Source organism: Mustela nivalis (assembly GCF_964662115.1).
Source record: "Mustela nivalis genome assembly, chromosome: 2".
NCBI lineage: Eukaryota > Metazoa > Chordata > Mammalia > Carnivora > Mustelidae > Mustela > Mustela nivalis.
The window spans coordinates 179,765,558-179,785,501 of record NC_139021.1 but is presented as its reverse complement, the minus strand read 5'-3'; the positions used below and the strand labels follow the sequence as shown (position 1 = coordinate 179,785,501).

Here is a 19,944-nt window from a genome sequence, read left to right as displayed (position 1 = left end):
TAACCCACTGAGCCACCCAGGCGCCCTCTTCTCTGACATGTTTTATTGATTATATAGTTTTCTGTCATACGAACATTGTTGAAATCAAATCAGCTGGATCAGATGGGTTCCAATTGTACACTTTTATTTTCTTTTAGATTTTATTTATTTACTTATTTAGAGAAAGGTGGAGGGGCAGAGGGAGAGGGAGAGACAGCATCCCCAGCAGACCCTGTGCTGAGCAAGGAGCCTAGCCGACATGGGGCTCGATCTCACGACCCTGAGATCATGACCTGAGCCTAAACCAAGAGCTGAATGCTTAACCAACTGAGCGTTCAGGCTCCTGTCAATTGTACACCACTTTATTTTATCATTTTATTTCTTTTTTAGAAAAGATTTTATTTATTTGTCAGGGAGAGAAAGCAAGCACAAGCAGGGGGAGCTGCGGGCAGAGGGAGAAGCACTGAGCAGGGACCCTGGGATCATGACCTGAGCCCAAGGCAGCAGCTTAACCAACGGAGCCACTCAGGCGCCCAAGCTGTACACCATTTTAAACAGCAGTGTTGGCTGTGAAAGTCTGTACTTGTCTGATTATTTATTTAAGGATAACTTCCAGTAAATGGAGTTATAGGGCTCAAAGGTATGTAGGCAACCTGTAAATTGGCCCTCAACAAATCCCACTCCCAACCTTCCTATGCTTGTATAACCTCCTTGAGTCCCTTGAGTGTGGACTGACACTACTGACTAGCTTCTGATGAATAAAATAGAGTGGAAGTAACAGGATATTGCCTTCAAGATTCATGTACAGAAAGACTGTGATCTGTCTTGCCCGTCCTCCTTGTTTGTTTGCTTTGAGCAAAGTAGGCCGCCCTGTTGTGAGGCCCCAGCCTGTGGGGAGGCCCATGTAGTAAGGAACAGAAGGCCAAATAGCCCGTGAGGAACTGGGACCTTGGCCCCATCTCTGATGAGGAAATGAATCCTACCCACAGGACTGTGAGATGATGTTTGCTGTCTGAGGCTGCTAAGTGCCAGGATGATTTGTTTCAAAGCAGTAGATAACTGATGCAAAGCCAATGCACTTCCCTTTTGATATCTAGTTCCATCCTGCCTTCCAGGATGTTTACTTCAATTCCCACCCACCACCCTGGCAGACAGGAGTGCTAACAGATTAGCTTTCAGCAGGGGACACTGCTGATGGCCAAGGCCATTGATGGTACCCGTTCTGAGTAGCCTCCGTCTCTAGAGAAGCCAGTTCAGAGAGTGTGGATGGTCTCCTGACGGCCAGCCTACTCTCAGGGAGCTATGTCAGTGAGTGTGTCCTGACACCTTACCAGAGGTTCTGGCAGGCTTGGTGAAGGTAAGGAGGTCAATGGACCTAATGGGCTTCCAGGGCATCTGTGCACATCCCACCAAGCCATTTCTTCATCTTCATAGTCTGTAGCTTTTATTTTAATTGCAAGAGAACACAGTTTTGTTCTTCAGATTGAATGGATAGGTCCCCATTTTAAATTCCTCTCAGAGCCTCACTGTATTTCTTACTGGCTCAATGATTTTGAAATTTAATGGACATCAAGGAAATTCCATGACCTTCCTGAAACAAATTGTCCCCTTTGGTGATGAGTAGGACCAATGCGAACCCTAGCCAGGTGCCCTCTTCCTTTCCTCACTCCCCTTCCTCTGTCGTGACATCCTACGGGGACACAAACAGCACTTTGCTCCCACCCCATGCCTCTGGGAAGGGGAGACCACTGGGGCCAGACTGCTCTGGAGGGAACAAATGGCTGTCTCCAGGCTCAGTCCCTTCCTCAGAGGAACCCGGTGTCCTCTCACTGGCCAGGCTGTGGGGAGGATAAACGAGCTCTGCCAGGCTCTAATGGATCCATAATCAGCTTGCTTCATTAGGGTCTGCTGCCTGTGGAAGCTAATTGTGCACTTAGAGATGCAATAAATGGAGCTGTGTTGTGGGGCTCAGAAATCGGGAGATCTCTTGTGTAGACATCAAGGCTGTCCTGAGAGCCTGACCCATCCTTATCAGCCAGAAACTTGGCCATGGGTAGCAAATTAGTATTATCATCTTATCCATCAGCGTGTCTGAAGACCTTAAGGAAATGGCTCTTAATCTTTTCTGGGTCATGGACCCCACTGAGGATTAAAAATCTGCACATCTCGCCACTCGCCCACTGTTCTTTACTGGGAGGGGAAAGGGTGAGTATTGTAGGATGTTCATGGGTTGACCGTTCCCTGCCTCCATGGGACATCTTTAAGGTGACCCTTTTATTTGTTTACTCATTTGTTGATTCTCTAATTTATTTAATATATTTTTATTGAGCACCTACTATGTGCCAGGGAGCTTATTTTCTTTTGCCAAGATTGGAGCCAGTCCTAAAGCAAGAGTAAGTGAGAAACATCTTTTGAGGATACAGCAACTATAACTGTATGTTTGTTTTCTCTTCCTCTCTAGGTAAAGCCTGGGAGTGAAGGATGGGGGTAGATGTTAGGGAACAGTTTTATCCTTTCAAACCATTGTGCCTTGGCAGCATGAGAGGAGCCATTAACAGGGGCATGAGTTTACTCTGAGGCCAAGAGATGTGGAGACATCACAGGGCATTTGAAGTATCTTCCTTCTGTTATGAAGCAATATATACTTATTTCAATCTAACTTCTATATCTCCAAATTCCACCAGCCCACAAGAATGTTAGAATAGCTTCCTGATGCTGCCTTGGCAGAAAGGTCACTGCTTTCTCCACTTGAACCAAAAGATTAAAAGAGAACAAGTTCTGTGATGATTCTTCCAGTTTCAAGCTTTTCAGAAGGAAGAGTCCTGCTCTGACTGCTATGAACTTGCTCTTATAAAATCTCAATCTGTGATGTCCTAGGAGCCTGCCCATCATCATCTTAACATCACCATTAGGAACCTCAAGGCAGAACTTAGGAAAAATGAAGGCTGTGGAGCTGGAGGTGAATATCTACCAGAGGAGTGAAGGATAAAAGTGAATACATTGGGAACTTCCATTTCTGATCAAAATGGAGTAACCCTCAACCAATAATTACATCAAATAAATTCTAACAAATATTTAAGGAAAAATTTATACCAATTCTGCACAAACTTTTTCAGGAAATTAAAGAGGAAGCCATAATTTTCAACTCTTTCTATGATTTCAGTATTACCCTCATACCAAACCAAACAGATATTGCAAGAAAATAAAACCACAGATAAATGGTCCTCATACATGCAAATCTGTTAACAACATTTTATTGAATTAATTCCAACAATGTATTAAAAAGATAATATACCATGACCTAAAGGGGTTTATCCCAGAAATGCAGGGTTTTTAAAAATTAAGAATCTATAATCATAATTCATTCTTTTTTTTTAAAGATCTGTCCATTTATTTTTTAGAGAGAAGGGGGTGGAGGGGCTGAGAGAAAGGGTGAGAGAGAATCCCAAGCAGACTCCCCACTGAGCATGGAGCCCAATGTGGAGCTCGATCTCATGACCCTGAGATCACAATCTGAGCTGAACTCAAGCTGGATGCCCAACCAACTGAGCCCCCCAGGTGCCCCTGCAATTCATTCTATTAATAGGTTAAGTAAAACGTGATCATCTCGATGGATTAAGAAAAAACATAATCCAAGATCCTGTATTCCTGATTGTAACTCTCAGAAATCTAGGAAAAGAAGGAAATTTCCTCACCCAATAAAGCCACCTATGGTAAATCCATAGTGGACATCAAATTCAATGGGAAGGAGAAAATATTGCCTTCTAATTTCTAGAACAAATCAAGGATGTCCACTCTAACCACCAAGTAAGTCGTTAGTTCTAGCCAGTGCAATAAGGCAAGAAAAAGAATAGATGGCATCCCGATGGGGAAGGAAGTGAAGCTGTGGTCTTTCTTACACAGCATCCTGTGTCTGAAGAAAGTCTGAGGGAGTGTACAAAAAAAGCTACTGGAACTGACAGTTGTGTTTAGTAAGGTTACAGGATATAAGATCAATACATATAATTCTTTCATTTGTATGTACTAGAAATAATCAAATGGAAGTTGAACTTTAATTTTTCCATTTACGATACGATGAACATAGGAAACGTTTAGGGGCTGTATTCATTTCTTATTGCTGGTGTAACAAATGACCACAAACCAACTTAGTTTAGCTCTAGCACAAACAAGACAGATTCCTTGTCTTACAGTTCTAGAACTTGGAAGTTTGAAATTTGTCTCAGTGGGCTAAAACCACGGTATCAGTGGGGCTACATTCTTTTTGGAGGCTCTAGAGATGAATCTATTTCCTTGTCTTTCCATCTTTTTTTTTTTTTTTTAAGATTTTATTTATTTATTTGACAGACAGAGATCACAAGTAGGCAGAGAGGCAGGGAGAGAGAGGAGGGGAAGCAGGTTCCCTGCCGAGCAGAGAGCTTGATGCGGGGCTTGATCCCAAGACCCCGAAATCGTGACCTGAGCCGAAGGCAGAGGCTTTAACCCACTGAGCCACCCAGGCGCCCCTCTTGTCTTTCCGTCTTGTAGAGGCAATGCAATTCCTTGGCTCATGGCCTGTCTGCTCCCCTCTTCACATCTCCAGATTACATTGGACCCTTATCAATAATACAGGATATCTTCCCATCACAACACCCTTAACCAAAATCATGGTTGAAGAATCCCATTTACCAGGTAAGGTAAGATATTCACAGGTTTTGGAGATTAGAACATGGGCATCTTTGGTGGGCATTACTTTGCCATCCACAATCTGCTCTTGGACCCCCAAAGATTCACATTCCAAACTCTGGTCTTCAAACTCTGTTTCCAGAGTCATTCTTCCTTGTTCATGAAGGACAGCATGTGTTTGAAACTGGGGACACGTTTCCCCCATTATACTGTTACAGAGTTTGCATTCTGCCATTTTATGTTTATGGAAGACTGCATCAGTAGCTGTTTTGTTAACCAAAAGAAATCTGAAGGGGACTTTCCTTTTCATGACATGGTAATTGCTTCTTGGCTTTGCCTTCAGTTTACGAAAGGTGTCACAGGAACGCCCCACTTTCAGATAGTGGGGGAGGCCTGGAGGGTATTAGCACCCCCAAGAAAGTCACATCTAGTTTTAAGCCTCACCTTCTCTTTTGCTTCCAAAGGCAGTTGTTAACATTTGTTTAGGAGCCTTTTGAGGATTCTGGGGTGTAAAATGGGTTCTTCTTCCCTTTTCCCTTGTGGGCTTAAGATTCAGAACTTTGGATTTGCTAAGTTACTTACTATTCAACCATTTGCTTCCTGGCTTCTAAAATTTTGTGAGTGTTTTCTCTTCTCCCTTTGAAGAGTGAGAACAAGTAAATATGTGTATTTCATTTGCCGCCTCATCTCTGATCTGTCTCTACTTCCTTCTGAGCAATTATCCCTCCAGGGTTTGGAGAAAGCTCTTGACTGGGAATAGTCAGGGACGGGAGGTTGGGAAGCAGTGGGGAGGGGAGGGTGTTGCAAACCTTGGGAAACAGGCAGGCAGTAGATGACCCCACTGGTCCACGCGGTGAGGAGAGCAGAGGGTCCCCCATGTTCTGATGTGGCTCTCCCGGGGGACAGCAAGCATCTCGCAACTCTGAGCATGAGGCTGAGGAACTACGATGACTGAAGCCACCAAACCCGTGTCAGGGGCCACCGCCCTTCAGATTTCTTGTTAGCGCAAGAAAGTAAATCCTTGTGTCTTCAAGCTGCTGTTAATCCGACTCTGTTACTTGCAGCTAGTCTATTCCTAACAGGCAGATGGCCTTGTAAATGCGGGTCTTAGCTAGCAAGCCCTGGATGGTCGCCTTCCTCAAGATGAAGCCCACGTGTCCTTCTAGGCTCCTGGGGGTTCTCCGAGCAACATGGTTGCTGTGTCAACCTGCTCTTACAACCTCTGGGGAACCCTGGGCAGGCCCTAGTGAGAAACGTGTAGACGTACTTGATCCCTGTCCCCCGGACTGACCTGGCAGGGGCAGCTTAGCCAGTCAGTCTTTCAAGGACAAGGCGGAGAATTGCACTTGCTCACCATCATCCATGCTCATAGTCTGAGGTTCTAGAAACAAATAGAAGGATCATTTGGACCACAAATGAGCCCCTTGGCCAGGAGGAGACATAGGGCACAGTGGGTCAGAGGGAGGAGGTCTGCAGGATGGTGGGGAGGCAGGGTTTTGGCGTTCCTGCTTGGAGCACCGGGGCAGGCTGGGTCTGTCGCCAGTCTGAGACAGGGGGGCCAGGAATACAAGTCTGCACGTTTCCTGAAAACCATAGACCCTTCTGCGCTTCCAGGGGCGACTTTGAGGCAGCCTTGGAAAGGCCTCCGTCTTGCCTGTGCCCAGTCTCCTGTAGGGCAGCCTCCCCGGCAGAGGTCCCCCTGGGTGAGGCTGCTGGCAGAGTGCCCCAGGAGCAGGTGCTGTGTGATGGATGGATGGCCCTGGGCCCTCTGGGCTGTGGGGGCAGCTGCACTGGAGCTTTGCTTAGTGATAGCCCATCCTGGAGCCCGTCCCTGTGCGTGGGGTGGACTCTTGGCCTCTGTGGGGAGACCCCAGCCCTGGTGTCTTTGCATCTCGACAGAGAAGCTGTGTTTGGGCAGAGGGTTCGGGAGAACCGGCCTCACATTCAAGGCACACACATTCCACCTTCCTTCAGGGAACAGCTTCTGTGTCTTAATTTCTCCTCTTAGGCAGGTGGTGGGTTGCAGGCGGGGGCCTCAGAGAGGAAATGCTGCGTGGGGAATGATGATGGGACGGGGAGGGTCCGCATGCTGTTTGATAGGCAGAAACAACAGGCCTGCAGGCTGGGCGTGGTAATGTGCAGGGTGGGGTGTGTGTTGGGGGGAAGAATGCTGTCTGGTTTTCTGTCTGTGCCGCTGTGCAGATGGTGGTGGTTTTCCCGGAGCTGGGGATATCCGAGGAGGAGTGGGTTTGAGGCTGGAAAGACAAGATTTATTCTGAACATGTTGGATTCGGTGTCTGTCTTCATCCCTCTATCCTCTTGGGCTCACAGCTTGGGAAATAAATCGCAGAGCTGGGCTGACTTCTGGAGGTTTTCTCCGGGCCCCAGATTTCATCCTTGGACAAAGGGAGGCCAAGAGGGAGAAAGAACTTGCCGTGTGAGCACCAGCCAGCTGGAGGCGCCCATTCCCTCCACCTCTGACCACCCTCAGACCAATCACAAATCAATAACAAATACAAACAGTCTTTTGAGGGGTCAGGTGTTTCCTCTCTCTGTTTTTTGGAATATTGTTCTGGTTGCAACAGCTGGAGGTACCTGTCTCTCCATGCCAGGGCTTTGTTATCAGAATGGAAACTTCTGGTCTGATTCTGTGCCAAGGAGGCAGAATCCTTAGAGGAACCTTGATAACAGCCAGTCAAACGCCGGCATCATTGGCTCAAAATATGTGTTTCAGAACGAGTAGATGCGCTCGGGCAGCAGTTTCTTGTGGCCACATAAGTCAGAGAAACTCCACATGCTGGGCAGGGCTCTGCCCTGCTGGACTCCTCAGGGCCTTTAGTACGTGCCAAGCCAGTCCCCAGGAGGGGGCTCCTGTGTGCCAGTCTTCCCAAGGGTACTGGACCAGCGGACATCTCCGTGGGATACCCACCTCCGTCTCCTAGACCTGCTGCTATGGGGTCGTGGTTGAGGAGACTATGGACAGAGCTGGGCTGCCTCTGGGCACCCTCCCCAACCCCTCAGCTTTTCACTGGACACTCTGGAGCCTGAGAGAGAAGGGGATCGCTTGGCACAGCCAGCAGTGGACTTTGGCCTCTGGCCCCCTGGTCCCCTGGCCGGGATTCCTTCTTTTGCATGGGCTTCCTACTTCCTGCCCAGGGACACAAGAGCTGCAGTTTCCTCGGTCCCCGCAGAGGCCTACTGTTTCTTTCCAATAGAGCCTTCTGGAAGGAGTTTGGGGGGTGTTTGCGAGTTGCTTGCCCCCTCGGTGTCCAGGCATCTCATGTGGACATGTATGAACATGCCCTTCCCTCCCCCGGAGTCAGAGAGAGAGAGAGAGAGAGCGCGAGCGAGCCGTGTCTGAGCACAGAGTTGGCCTCTGGGTGAAAAGCAATTATAGCTCTCACACCTGTGTGGCGCGGGAGTGTGTCTGTCTGGGGGTGACAGGGGTAACAGCAGTTCTGTGGCCCCAGGACAGGGCTAGCTTTGCTTCTCTGAGCCTCCCTGTGGGCTCTGCAGATGGGACCACGGAGGGCTGCCTGTGCTGTGGACACTGCGGTTGCCAGGGGCCCAGGGCGTCTGTGCTCGGCTGAGCTGCAGCTTGGGACAGGCAGGGAGGAGCCCAGGTGTCGGGCTCCAGTTTCCATGGCTACCAGTTCACATGGTAGTTTCACCGTGGGACCCCTACGCAGGGGCCTTCATGTCCCCGTGCACAAACAGGTGCTTCCTTAATTCAGAAGAACGGAGGGAGAACGGAGCCTTAGCTTGTGTCCTCGGCGTGCAAGCACGGAGATGGGGGCCTGGTTGCTGGTCAGCTCCCGGGCAGCTGACCCCAGGAAGCAGGGATGAGGGGCAGGAGGGGACAACAGAGCAGGAAGAAAGATCCTGGAGGACGCCGGTCTAGGCCATGATGCCGGCATCTGCTGGAGCCTTCAGCCATGAGGACTGTCCATAGGAAAGGCGGAGGCCGGCCCAGTCCACCCACTGGTTCAGCTCCCACTGCCCAAGGTTGGACCTAGGGATTAACCCCTGTGCTCCCAGCTATGTGTGCTGGCCCGGGCAGGCCCTCATGTGCTTGTCGACGTGCACAGAGCAGGTGCTGTAGTGGCCAAGTGAGTGTGAGGTCACCCGACGCTTGTCTCCAAGGCCCAGCAGTCAGAGGTGGGTTCAGGGATGCCGTTGGGGGTGGGGCAGCTGGGGTGTCTGCCACCCGCTGCCTGTCTCCAGGGTATGGTAAGTGTAGGTGGGCTCAGGTGGGAGGGACAAGAGCGGAGTGACCCCCCCCAACCGTCCTGTCCCTTGGCCTTGCTCCATGTGACTTCCTCCCAGGCTGGTCATTGTCATCCACCAACGGTCCTTGTAGCGTTCTCCCTCTGAAGAAAGAGTTGGAAGGGGGCCACTTTTGGAAAGTGTGGTCAGGGGGTGCCTAGATCCCTACCACCTCCCTTCCTGAGCAGGGGGCCTGCCACACACCCAGAACATTCCGAAGGAAGGCCGGAATAATGATTTGCTCACTGCCTTCAGATTCAGGAAGTCTTACCTAGTTTCAAGCTGGATTCGCCCCCCCCTAGAAACTGAATTAGTAATGCAATTTTTAAAAACATGGTCATGAAAATGGGAATCTGCACCTCAAAATGGACCCTGCCAAGGCTGCTGAGATGGCTCTTAAAATCTGGGGGCCACCCAGGCTAGTGGGAGGATTTTCTCCCTGTTTGGTGAGTCTGGATCGAGCTTGCGGGAGGCTCCCCATCTTCGGGGCGCTCTGTTGCAGAGAAAGTGTGTTCTCAGAATCGGCAAATTCCCTGCATCCTCGAGGCCAGCCACACATCCCTGATGAGGGGTTCCTGTCAGAGTGCCACTAATTCTCAGCCTGTCACGCAGGGCTTCTTCCTGGCTGAAGGAGCCCGGGCTGCCTGCTCAATGGTGTTTGATGTCAAAATAACTCAAGTGGAAATGTGTGTCCCTTCTGCCACAGCAGAAAACTTCTCCCGGAGCTGCCTGCCACAGCCTGGGTGAGCTTGGGCCGCGAGGCTCCCTATTCCTGCAGCTGAAGGATGGGTGTCGCAGGACAGGCAAAAATGGAGTTGATGGCCTGCACCGGATACCCACGAGGACACACAGTAGGGGACCCAGTCCCAGGGAGAGGACAGCCTCCCGCCATACCCACCACCCATATAACAAACATCTTCACGGGGGTATGGCACCTAGTCCCACCCAGAGCAGGGGTAGCCCTAAGCCATGACCTTGAAGATGACCATGACCAGTGACTAGGACCATAAAAGACATCTTCATGTGAAGGGCGATACCAGGGCCAGGGCAGAGACAGCCCAAGCCATGACTGTGAACATGAGCGTATTATAGACTCTGACGGGCTCTGGGACCTGTGGGTCTACAGGTGAAGCCTCTGGTCCAGGGACCTTTGGCAAGGAGGAGGAGCTCATCCCAGGTGCAAACTTGAGAAACCACAGCTAGGCGCCATGCTGTCGGATGCCTGTACTTGCTGGGGGGCTGGACGTTCTCCTGCTGGGGGCGTCTGTGGGGGGTGTTCTGTGGGAGCCCAGCAGAGCCAGCGAGGTGGCTACGAGAGACAGGTGTGTCTCAGGGACACAGCAGGGGCAGTAAGAATGAAACTTGGGGAATAAACAGACGTGTTAACGTGGGAGTTTGAGGAAGTCCTCCCCCGAGAGGTTCAGAGTCGTCTCCATGAACATTTCAGTGAAATCTGCAAGACTTGGCAATGCTTTTGAGGTCAAGCTTCTCATACGTCTTGGCCCAGTGAGCAGTGTCCCCTTAGGGCCACTTTGCTGACAGCCTCAGCGTGCCCGTCCTGCGCTTCCCAGACAGCTCGGGTCTGAGCCCCTTCGTCCAGGCTTGTCCCAGAGCGGGGCCTCTAGAGCGGGTGACACCCTGCCTCCTGCCCGCTAACTGGAGACAAAGAAGGGAGAGAGACCACGGGAGAAGCCGGCTTAAAGGCATCGCGGTGTTTCTCCGGGGAGAGCTGGGGAGCTTTCCGGACGGAGGTGGAGACAGACAGCGGCCAGGGAGGGAGCAAGAGGGCGCCGTGGGATTCTTGCTGGCGTCCTTCCAAGAAGGCGACTTGTGGGGAATTTCTCGCGGAATGAGTCCATTTACGTAGCTTGGCGAAGTAGACGGTGGGGGGGGGGGCTGTGCTCGTTTCTGGGGCAGCTGCGATCGGCAGCTTTTCGTAATTATCCGTTCGTAATTATCTGTGAAGACTTTGGTAAACAGCAGCCTGTTAGCCACCCTCGGAGGATTAAATCGGTACGTTTACTGCTCTAGCCACTTGCTATTAACTTCCTAAGAGGCTTTTCCACCCCGGACCTGGGGTTTTCATCGGAGGAGCTCCAAGGAGAGACAGCGGGGGCAGGGCAAAGCTCAGCGGGGCGGCCGCTGTGGGGCCGTTGTTGACCGCCGCTCTCCGTCAGCGCGGCTGTGGCGGGCGTCCTCTTGCGCCTGGCGTCCCCCCGAGGTGCTTGCTCTGCAGGAATGCAGGAGCTTCTCTCGGGATGTGCATTGCAAGAAGCAAAGGGCCCAGCTGGCAGGCCTGGAGAGTTCTGGAGAGAGATGTGGGCAGACAGGTGGGCTGGGCCTTTCCTGGGAGGGATGGGTGGATGTGGCTGGCTCGCTTTGAGGTCACAGTCCGTAGGGTCATGGGAGAGATCTCCGTCTCTCTTGGAGTGCGCCGTGAGCTTGGCCAAAGAACATCTTTTCAGCGAGGATCTGCCCTGACTTTCCCTTTGGGCTAAGGTTGCCTTTTCCTTTCTGGGCCTTTCAGGGGCTGCCCCAAGCTGTGACCATGAGGATGAACCCCACTGCAGAATGGATGGGCCCCCAGCTGACTTCATGCCTTGGCAGGTGTGCTGGAGCTCCTGATTTGGGGTCCTCAGATCCCAGAGACCCGAGACCTGGCATCTGCCTTCGGTTCAGGTTTTGATCTCAGTGGGCGGGGAGTAGTGTCCAGGGGCCCTGGACACAGTTCACCAGGGGTCTTACTCCTGAGGGCCTCCTGTGTGCCAGGCATGGTGCCAAGCAGAGAAGCATAATGGTAAGGAGACCTAGACTCGGCCCTCGCCCTCATGCAGATGCTGGTCCAGCTCTTCAGATATGACCGGGACCAGCAAGGACGCCAGACACAGCCAGGCCTCCGGGCATAAGGCTGCTGGATCTAACAGGAGATCGGATGTCCAGGCCAAATTCTCTGGCTTGTTCCTTAGACTCTGAAGCCATTAAACATGAGAAAAATGAGAGGAAACGATGCATCTAATCAATGTAAATCCATTTTGGAAGAAGCCATGCTAATGGTTCACTTTGGAACTCCTTTCGAAGCCGGCTTTCTCCATCTTCTTTTCAACAACCAAGAAACCCTTGGTGCAGGCTGAGATGTGGAAGAACCCGGAACTGGATCACGGGATTGGGCAACAGATTCATAATATGTGAATTAATTAACATCAAGGACTGAGTAGGAGAACCACGGAACGATGCCCGTTTTAGTACAAGTGGCCGTTGTTGCTCAGTTTAGGGAATGGAGGTTGTATCAGAAGATCAGGGTGGACAGTCACTTCACCTTCTGAGTCAGGGCTTTCCAAACTGATCTGCATCGAAATGACTGGCAAGGCCCCCCCCCCACATTTATCTATTTGATAGAGGGCATGAGTTGGGGGGACAGAGGGAGAGGGAGTGAATCCTTATGCAGACTCCCTGCTGATCTGGGAGCCCGATGCGGGGCTCGATCCCAGGACCCTGAGATCACGACCTGAACCAAAGGCAGATGCTCAATTGACTGAGCCACCTAGGCGCCCCAAGGCAAGGGTTTAACACAAAAATGACATCCCCCTAGATCGACCAGATCTCAGGTCTCTGGGAGTTGAGGACTTCAAATCAGAAGCGCCACCAGAATGTCTCATGGGGGAACCGACGGACCCTAGAGGGCTGCCTTCCGAAGGAAGCCCCTTGGGTCAGGCCCAGCCCCTCGTTCCCTTTCCGCCCCAGCTTCTCCCTACTCTGTTCTGGCTCCTTCTCGCCTGCCCCTTGGGCTACTCGGCATCCCAGCCTGGGATGTATTTGTTCTCCGTGGGCTGGGGGGGACACCCTCCACATAAGCCCTTGGGGAAGGGCCCCTCCCGTTTAACTGCCGTGTTACTGGGCTGACGGCCTCCTGTCCGTCAGGGGAAGGAGAGGAAGGGAGGGCGGCGGGGGACCAAGCCTCCTGCCCCGTCGCGGTTGCGGAGCTGCTCAGGTGGGGGCCCACACCCAGGGGCAGCGCATGCTGAGCGCACCGGTGCCTTCAGTGGGTCACGGCCGCCAGGAGGCCACAGGCAGCTCTTCCCACCCGGCAGCAGGAAGGCCTCCGGTTTGAAACACGCCTGTCCGTCAGGCAGTCAGGCCTGCCTTGGACCTCTTGCCTGTCCGCGTGAGGACCTGGCCCTGGGTCGGAGCCTGTGCTGAGTTTTGGTGGAGCGTTGGCGGCCAAGTTTACGAGGGACCCAGCGGCGGGGAGAGAGGCCGGTGGGCATCGGGCGACAGGCGTGGAATCTGGGGATGAAGAGCGGGGAGGAGCCGCCTACGTCCCGGAGCTGGGATGGCGGCCCAGGGCTGTCTCCAGCAAGGGCCAAAGGATGTTTCCAGGTGTCTCCACAGGACGGGGCCTGAGGGAGGGGCTCTGGGAAGGCGCTCACCCCAGGGCATGTGTGTAAAAGGGACCCACTGCTAACTGTGGGGCAGGGGACAATAGAGGGTGTCAAAAGCTGTGTAGGGGCCCACAGAAGGAGACGGCCATGTTGTGGGTGTGGTGGGTGAGGGGACCACGTGAGGCATAAAGAAGGCTTCATGGAGGAGCTAACATCTGAACTGGGCTTTGGAGGTTGCATAGGAGCTCCCAGTGGGAGAAGAACATGACAAGGAGAGGGAGGCTCCCAAAGGCATAAGCCCAAAAGGGCCAGTCACATTCAGGGATGCTACGGCATGCGATGAGTCTGGGCTGTGGGTTCAGTGCCCCCTCAGCACGGCTCCGGTGCTGCAATGCCGTCCTATGGCAGGCTTGCCTAGTTGGTGTGGTGGTGGGTCCAAGATGGTGCCTAGAGAATCTTGCATCCAGTATTCTTGCCTTCGCCACCAAGCAGGGCTGACCCCGTGGTCGGGGGAATACGGCCGAAGCAGCATTCTGTGGCTTCCGGGGCTGGGCTAGAAAAGCATTCTGTAGCTTCTGTGTGGTCTCCTGGATGGTACACGGGGCAGGCTGGCCGCCACACTGCGGGGACACTCAGACAGCCCCCGTGAAGGCCCACGTGGGGAGGAACTGATGACCCCGCCAGCCACCAGCACCAACTTATTTGCCAGTCACGTGGGTTGGCCACGTGGAAGTGGATCCTCCAGCCCCTGTCAGACCCTCCCTGACGTCCACCTGCAGTCCCCTGAGAAACCCCGAGGCAGAAGTGCCCAGCCACGCTGCTCCTGCATTCCCGACCACAGAAACTGTGAGAAATAGGAAGTGCTTATTGCCGCTTTACGCCGCTAAGCTTCAGGGTAATTTGTTACACAACAGTAAGTAACTAATACGGCTGATTACTAATTACGGTTGATGACGTTTCTCCTAAGCTTCCAAGACGGCTGCCCAGGATCCTAGCCTCCAGGTTACTCATGCCTCCTGGGATGCCGTCCCCTTGAGTGTGGACTGGACACAGTGACTTGCTTCTGATAAAAGAACAAGGCATACCTGATGGGGTGTGACTCTGAGCTCATGTTTCCAGAAGACTCCGGCTTCCATTATGCTCGCCTCTCTTGTTCCCTCCCTGGCTCTGAGGAAAGCCAGCTGCCATGTCGTGAGCTGCCCTGTGGAGAAGCCCATGTAGCCAAGACCAGACAGACGTCCCCAGCCAACAGCCCGTGAGGAACCAAGACCAAGAGTCCAGCAACCTGTGAGGGGCAGAATCTCGCCGGCAGCCATGCAGGTGAGTTGAACCTTGAAATGACAGCAGCCCCAGCAGACGCCTTGGTTCCAGACTTGTGAGAGACCCCGAGCCCCGGGACTCAGGTAGCTGCCCCTGAAGCCTTGTCCAGAAACCGTGAGGTAGTTGATGTTTGTTGTTTCAGAGCTGCCGGGTCTGGGAGTCATTTGTTACGAAGCAGAGGGTAACTAACACAGTCTGGTGACTGGCATCGACTTCCCCTATTCTGTCCCCAGGGGAGCCGTGTGGCTGTGGTCTACCCTTGGGTCTCAGCCTGCTGCCCTAACTTTGGTCAGAGAAGGTGGGGGGCCGTTGAGGGCCTGAGAACGGAAGGGGACAGCAAGTCGGTCTGTGCAGGAGCAAGGAGGTGAATAAGCAGGTGGGTGAGACGGGGGGGCAAAGCCAGGCTCTGCCACCTTGTACCTGTGTGACCTTTAACAGGTCTACAAGAACCCCCCAGACTCCGGTTCCCAAGGAGCCCTCCTGGCACGGAGGGGAGCCACCGAGGGACCAGACTGCTCGGGCAGCACCGGCCAGAGAGCCAACCTGCAGACTGAGGAAGAGGCTCTTGGGCACTGGCACATGGCGGGTGCTTGGTGCAACCCTGACCCTGCAGCTGTCGGGGTTCTTGGCCTCATTAGCTTCATGGCAGCCACTGTTGTCGCGGCATCCTCAGGGCACTGCCCGGATCTGGGAGGACCTCGGGAGGATGCTGCTCTTCAGAGATGGGAAGCTTCGGTTTGTGCAGTCAGCCCTGCTTTGCTGGGGGCTTCCTGAAGGAACGTTCCCTGGATCTGGTCACCCCTCGCCAGGTGAGGCTGAGCCTGAGCTCTGCACGGCACCCTGCCCGGAACAGCAGCAGCTCGCTCAACTTTCTGGAAGTCTCCCGCTCTCCCCTCTGCGCGCCGAGAGGCTCTGCCTTGCTTGGGTGTTTATTTCTTGCTCTACGAAGCGATGATTTAATTCTTGCCTGGGATATCATTCAGCCCAAGTTCGTGCTGAAGTGAAGCATATTTCAGCACCCACCAATTTCCATATAGATAAAAAAAGAAAAAAACCCAAGAAAGAAGGGAAACAACCTCGACCAGCATCTTCACAAACTATGCATTTGAAACCTGCTTCTTGAAGATGGATTGCTCCATCAGGCTGCTAAGAGGCTTTTCTTGACTTGTCAACAGTTTTATACCCCCACAAACATGCGTGGCTATAAATTATTCATTGCCCAGTTAGTGGTTAAAAAAAAAAAAAAAAAGGATGCCTGGGACCGAGGTACATTCTTAATTCTCCCTCTGCTTTTCAGATCCAACTTGTTTTTTTCCTTCCTGCTGCTGGAAAGTAGAAATAACTGCAAATCTCTTGACTGGGAGGTTCATGGCTCTGGCGTAATGAGAAGGTCCTGCTGAGCCCTGTGTGAGCTCTGCTGGGAGGGTGGGGTAGTCATCTGTGGGACCCCGGGGTTCTCAAATACATGCAGAGGTGAGAAATAGAGGTGTTGTGGGCTTTCCTCCTCCTCCTCCTCATCTTCTTCTTCTTCTTTTTTTTTTTTCCTGTTGGCAGGAACTCCAGGGTTTTCAAAAAAGCAGAAAGGAGACTTGATTCTATTCTAGGCCCAGCCATTTCAGAGACCATGGCTGGACAGGATCTTAGCCCTTCCATGCTCACCGGCTTCCACCCTCCTTGGGTCCCTCCCAAGGTGGGAGCCGCCGTCAGGAGATAGCACGTTTCTTGTCCTTCTCCTTGTGCCCACCTTCTCTATGTGCCCAGCATACCCTTGGGCCTCCCCTCCGCCCCCCAAGTGGCCTCCTCCTCCAGCAGGATTCTCAAGTCTGCCAGCACCCATGGGACGTGGAGAGAGGTGGTGGTGGGGGGCTATGCTTCAGAGTTTGGGGCCTGCATTGGCCATGACAAAGCTGCCCAAAGTGGATGTTTAAAACAACAGAAGTCCTTTCTCTTACAGTCCTGGAGGCCAGGAGTCAGAAATGAAGCTGCCTGCAGGGCCGTGCTCCCTCCAGCCTCTGCCTCTCCCTCTCCCACCAGGTAGAACCTTCCTCACTTCTCCCTAGTTCCTGGTGATGGCCCTCCATCCCTGGCCTGCGGCTGGAGTTTCTACCTCATTGTCACATGGTGTCCTCCCTATGTGTGTCTGTGTCCCACCCTCTTCTAGGAACCCCAGTCACATGGGATGATGGGCCTACGCCACTCTTCATCTTAATGTCACCTGTTACAGCCGCAAAGACCCATTGCAATCCGAAGGGTCCGAAGAGGGAAGAGCCTCCAGCGATCGGGCCCAGAGCAGAAATCAGAAGAGTCAAAAGGCCAAAGAGTTGGCAACCTACTGAGAGCTTCTCGTACAACATTCTGGCACGTTGTTATCCCGAAAGACTGTCTTTTGCCCCAGTTTGGAGGCACAGTATCAAAGGCCCCTTCTCCATCTCTGGTTGTGGATGGGCCAGACTCTGGTGTGGGCCTGAAACCTTGTCCTTTCATATGAGCATAGAGAGAAAATTCAGCTGATGGTAGGACTGATCCACCTTGAATGGGAACCAGATGTCCCTGGAGAATAGCTGCCTTGGATACTGTCTAGTGGCCTGGTTTGAGAGCCCGGTGTCCACCTGCCACTGGTAGAAGGACATGTGGCCTCTTGAGTGGCCCCCTGCTCCACCTTGACCCCCGCTTCCTCCCCCTTACTCACGTTGTCTCCGGGCACTGGGGACGTTGCTGGCAGTTTCTCTGGGTGGACTCTGGGAAGGCCTCTGGGGTCCCCTGCTCAGTCTGGATAGAGCGGTCGCATGCCGGTGTTTTGCTGAGCAAGCCAGTGTCACGTGGGGAGTGACGATGGGACTGGACATGGGGTTGTTTTCCGCCAGCCCTACTCCCTAATGTGGAGAGAAGGAGTCATGATTTCATTTCCAAATATTTTGTATGTGGAATGCTAAGGAAGAGACATGGCTGGGTGTTTGGGCTTTCAGAGACTTCCAGATGCTGTGTCTGCAAACCCCAGAGGACATTAGGTTTTGTCGAGGCCATCTGGTGCCCAAGTTCTGTCACCTCTCACCAGCCCAGCTATGGCGAAGGGGAAGGCTCCATTCTGCAGACAGCAGACCAAAAAGGCAGGGGGGGCCCAATGGTCCTGACTCATCTCATTGGATGTGGCTGTTATTTCGGGGTGACCCACCTTTGATTCAATTGGAGTTTAAGTCAGATTAAGCAGCTTTTACTTGGAGCTGCGGGAGCTCCTCTGAGACCGGCCCCAACCCTTCACGTGTGGCAGTGAGGCAGTGAGGCTGTTTGGAGCACAGGAGCTCGGCAGGAGCTCTTGGCCCATGATGGCTGACGGAGACAGAAACTAAGTGCCAAGCACCCCACGTCCAATATTTCATGTACTTCTCACGCACCCATTGCACAGGTGAGGGGACCCTGGCTCCAAGAGACCAAGTGATCTACCTTGGTCACCTGCCTAGTAGGTGGCAGAGCCTCCCAGGCCCAGAGTTCCTGAATGGGAGGATGTCTTCTTCAGGCGGCTAGCTTCCCCGTCCCTCTGGTCGCATAGTGCGTGGTGGTGGCCGAGTCCAGATGCTCTCCGGGCAAATGAGGTTCCTTCCCAGGGCTGAGGATCTGAGTAGAAGCCTTTGGAGTGGAGCACTGCCTCCTCCTTGGCTGTCTGGGGGGGCGGCACGTGCGATGCATCTAGGTATGGGCCATATTGATGGAGGAAATGTGGACCCCAAGATGGGCAGCCCGCCCTTGGGGTACCTGCTAGGGAATTACTCAGAGGAAGAAACCACAGCAGGGACCCGAGGGAACAGGCTCTCCGGGGAGTGTTGTGTGAAAATTCTCTTTTCATTCAAAGGCCAAAGAGTCAAATAAAAGAAAGTCTTCTGAAATGAGGGTCTTCCAGGGAGCACTTGGAAGCGTTTTGCAGAAATCCAGACTGTTGTAAAGAGAAACAAGAGTAGCTAGGTGTCCAAAAAATAAATGTATTCGTTAATCCCATGGTCTTTTCTATTATCCAGGTCATTTAGTTTCATTTTTTTGGGTATTGTTTCTTTCTTAAGACTGGGTTCTTTGAAATAATATGGAAATGACTCCGTAGGTCATTTATTTTCTGTATCTTTTTAAAAATTTATTTTATTAAAAAATTCTAAAGTTCAAGTGTAATTAAGATACAGTGTTACATTTGTTTCAGGTGTGCAATAGACTGATTCAGTAATTCTATACATTTCTCGGTGCTCATCACGATAATTGTACTATCTTTTTTAATTAATAATTTTGTTGAGATGTAATTCACCTATCGTATAGTTCATTCATTTGAAGTGTACAACTCCGTTGTTTTTAGTATAGTCATCAAGTTGGGCATCCACCATCTAATCAATTTTGGAACCTTCTTTATCCTCCGAGAGTACAGCCTTGGGCAGAGCCCCTCCACCCTGGGATGGCAGTGGTCTCACAGGGTCCTCTTTATCTGTTCCGGTCTCCTGGTTGTCTACCTCATTGGGTAATAGACCCAGCCCCTTTCCTCTAATCCCTGGCTGATTGCTCAATTGTTTTCAAGAATGCCCTGGCATAAAAATTGTTCCCTGGTCTGATCCAATTAAGTTCATGCAGTCTTTGAGGATGGTTTGGAGCCCAGGAGGATGGTTCTTGGCTGTCTCTTTCCCTGGTTCTATCTGTTATCCATATTATTTCAAAGAACCAGCTAGCTTTTGGTTTAGCTGGTTGCTCTAAATTGAGAGGAGCTGTTGTTTTCAGGAGTGCCCTCAGGCTTGAACTTCCCACATTCTGTTTTATGTACATTCGGTTCCTTCTTCTGTGGGTGCTTGGGAGCTCCTTCCCACACACCGCCTTCTCTCCTGGGCACTCCCTGAGCTCTAGCCCTGGGTGCCTCCCATCATCTCAGCTTGCCTCTCCTGGGGAAACTGCCTTAGGAGCCAGCCGGCAGGAGGGGAGCTGGGATTCCAGTCTTCTAGGCCTGTCCTGGATTAACAGAAATCTGATATCTAGAATCTAGGAGGTGAGAGTCCCTAGTCTGGGCAGGCTATAGGATTGGCCACTGTGAACAATCTGCAGTAGCCGGAACCTAGTTAGGAAGGACAATCCTAGGGCAAACAGGGAGTTGAGGAAGTGAGAAAGCTTAACCCAGGTTAAAACCACCAGTCTTCCGAGAAAGACTTTTGAAGTCTTTCAAGATAGAAGATGGGGCTTCTTCTGTGTGGAGCCCACGGAGTGGAGGCCCCATCAGATGAGCACCAAATCTCCAGATTGATTTTGCCAAGAATCTAACTTCACCTCTTATAGCCCGTGCCCCTGGAAGCAGCCAGAGAACTCATGTTCATGGGCACAT

The 19,944-nt window shown here is 52.2% G+C and overlaps 1 long non-coding RNA gene across 4 annotated transcripts; it reads left to right on the top strand.

The window, feature by feature from the left end:
• The first annotated feature begins 10,836 nt into the window (after positions 1 to 10,836).
• Positions 10,837 to 18,761, top strand: LOC309858695. Of its 4 annotated transcripts, none has more exons than XR_014308309.1 (3): positions 10,837 to 10,920; positions 14,254 to 14,606; positions 15,045 to 18,761. It is a non-coding gene; the product is annotated as an uncharacterized lncRNA (long non-coding RNA). The 4 variants fall into 4 exon arrangements; XR_014308310.1 differs by lacking the exon at positions 10,837 to 10,920 and having other exon boundaries at positions 14,002 to 14,606; positions 15,045 to 15,872; positions 16,561 to 18,761; XR_014308311.1 differs by lacking the exon at positions 10,837 to 10,920 and having other exon boundaries at positions 14,002 to 14,606; positions 15,045 to 16,640; positions 16,768 to 18,761.
• The last annotated feature ends 1,183 nt before the right edge of the window (positions 18,762 to 19,944 follow it).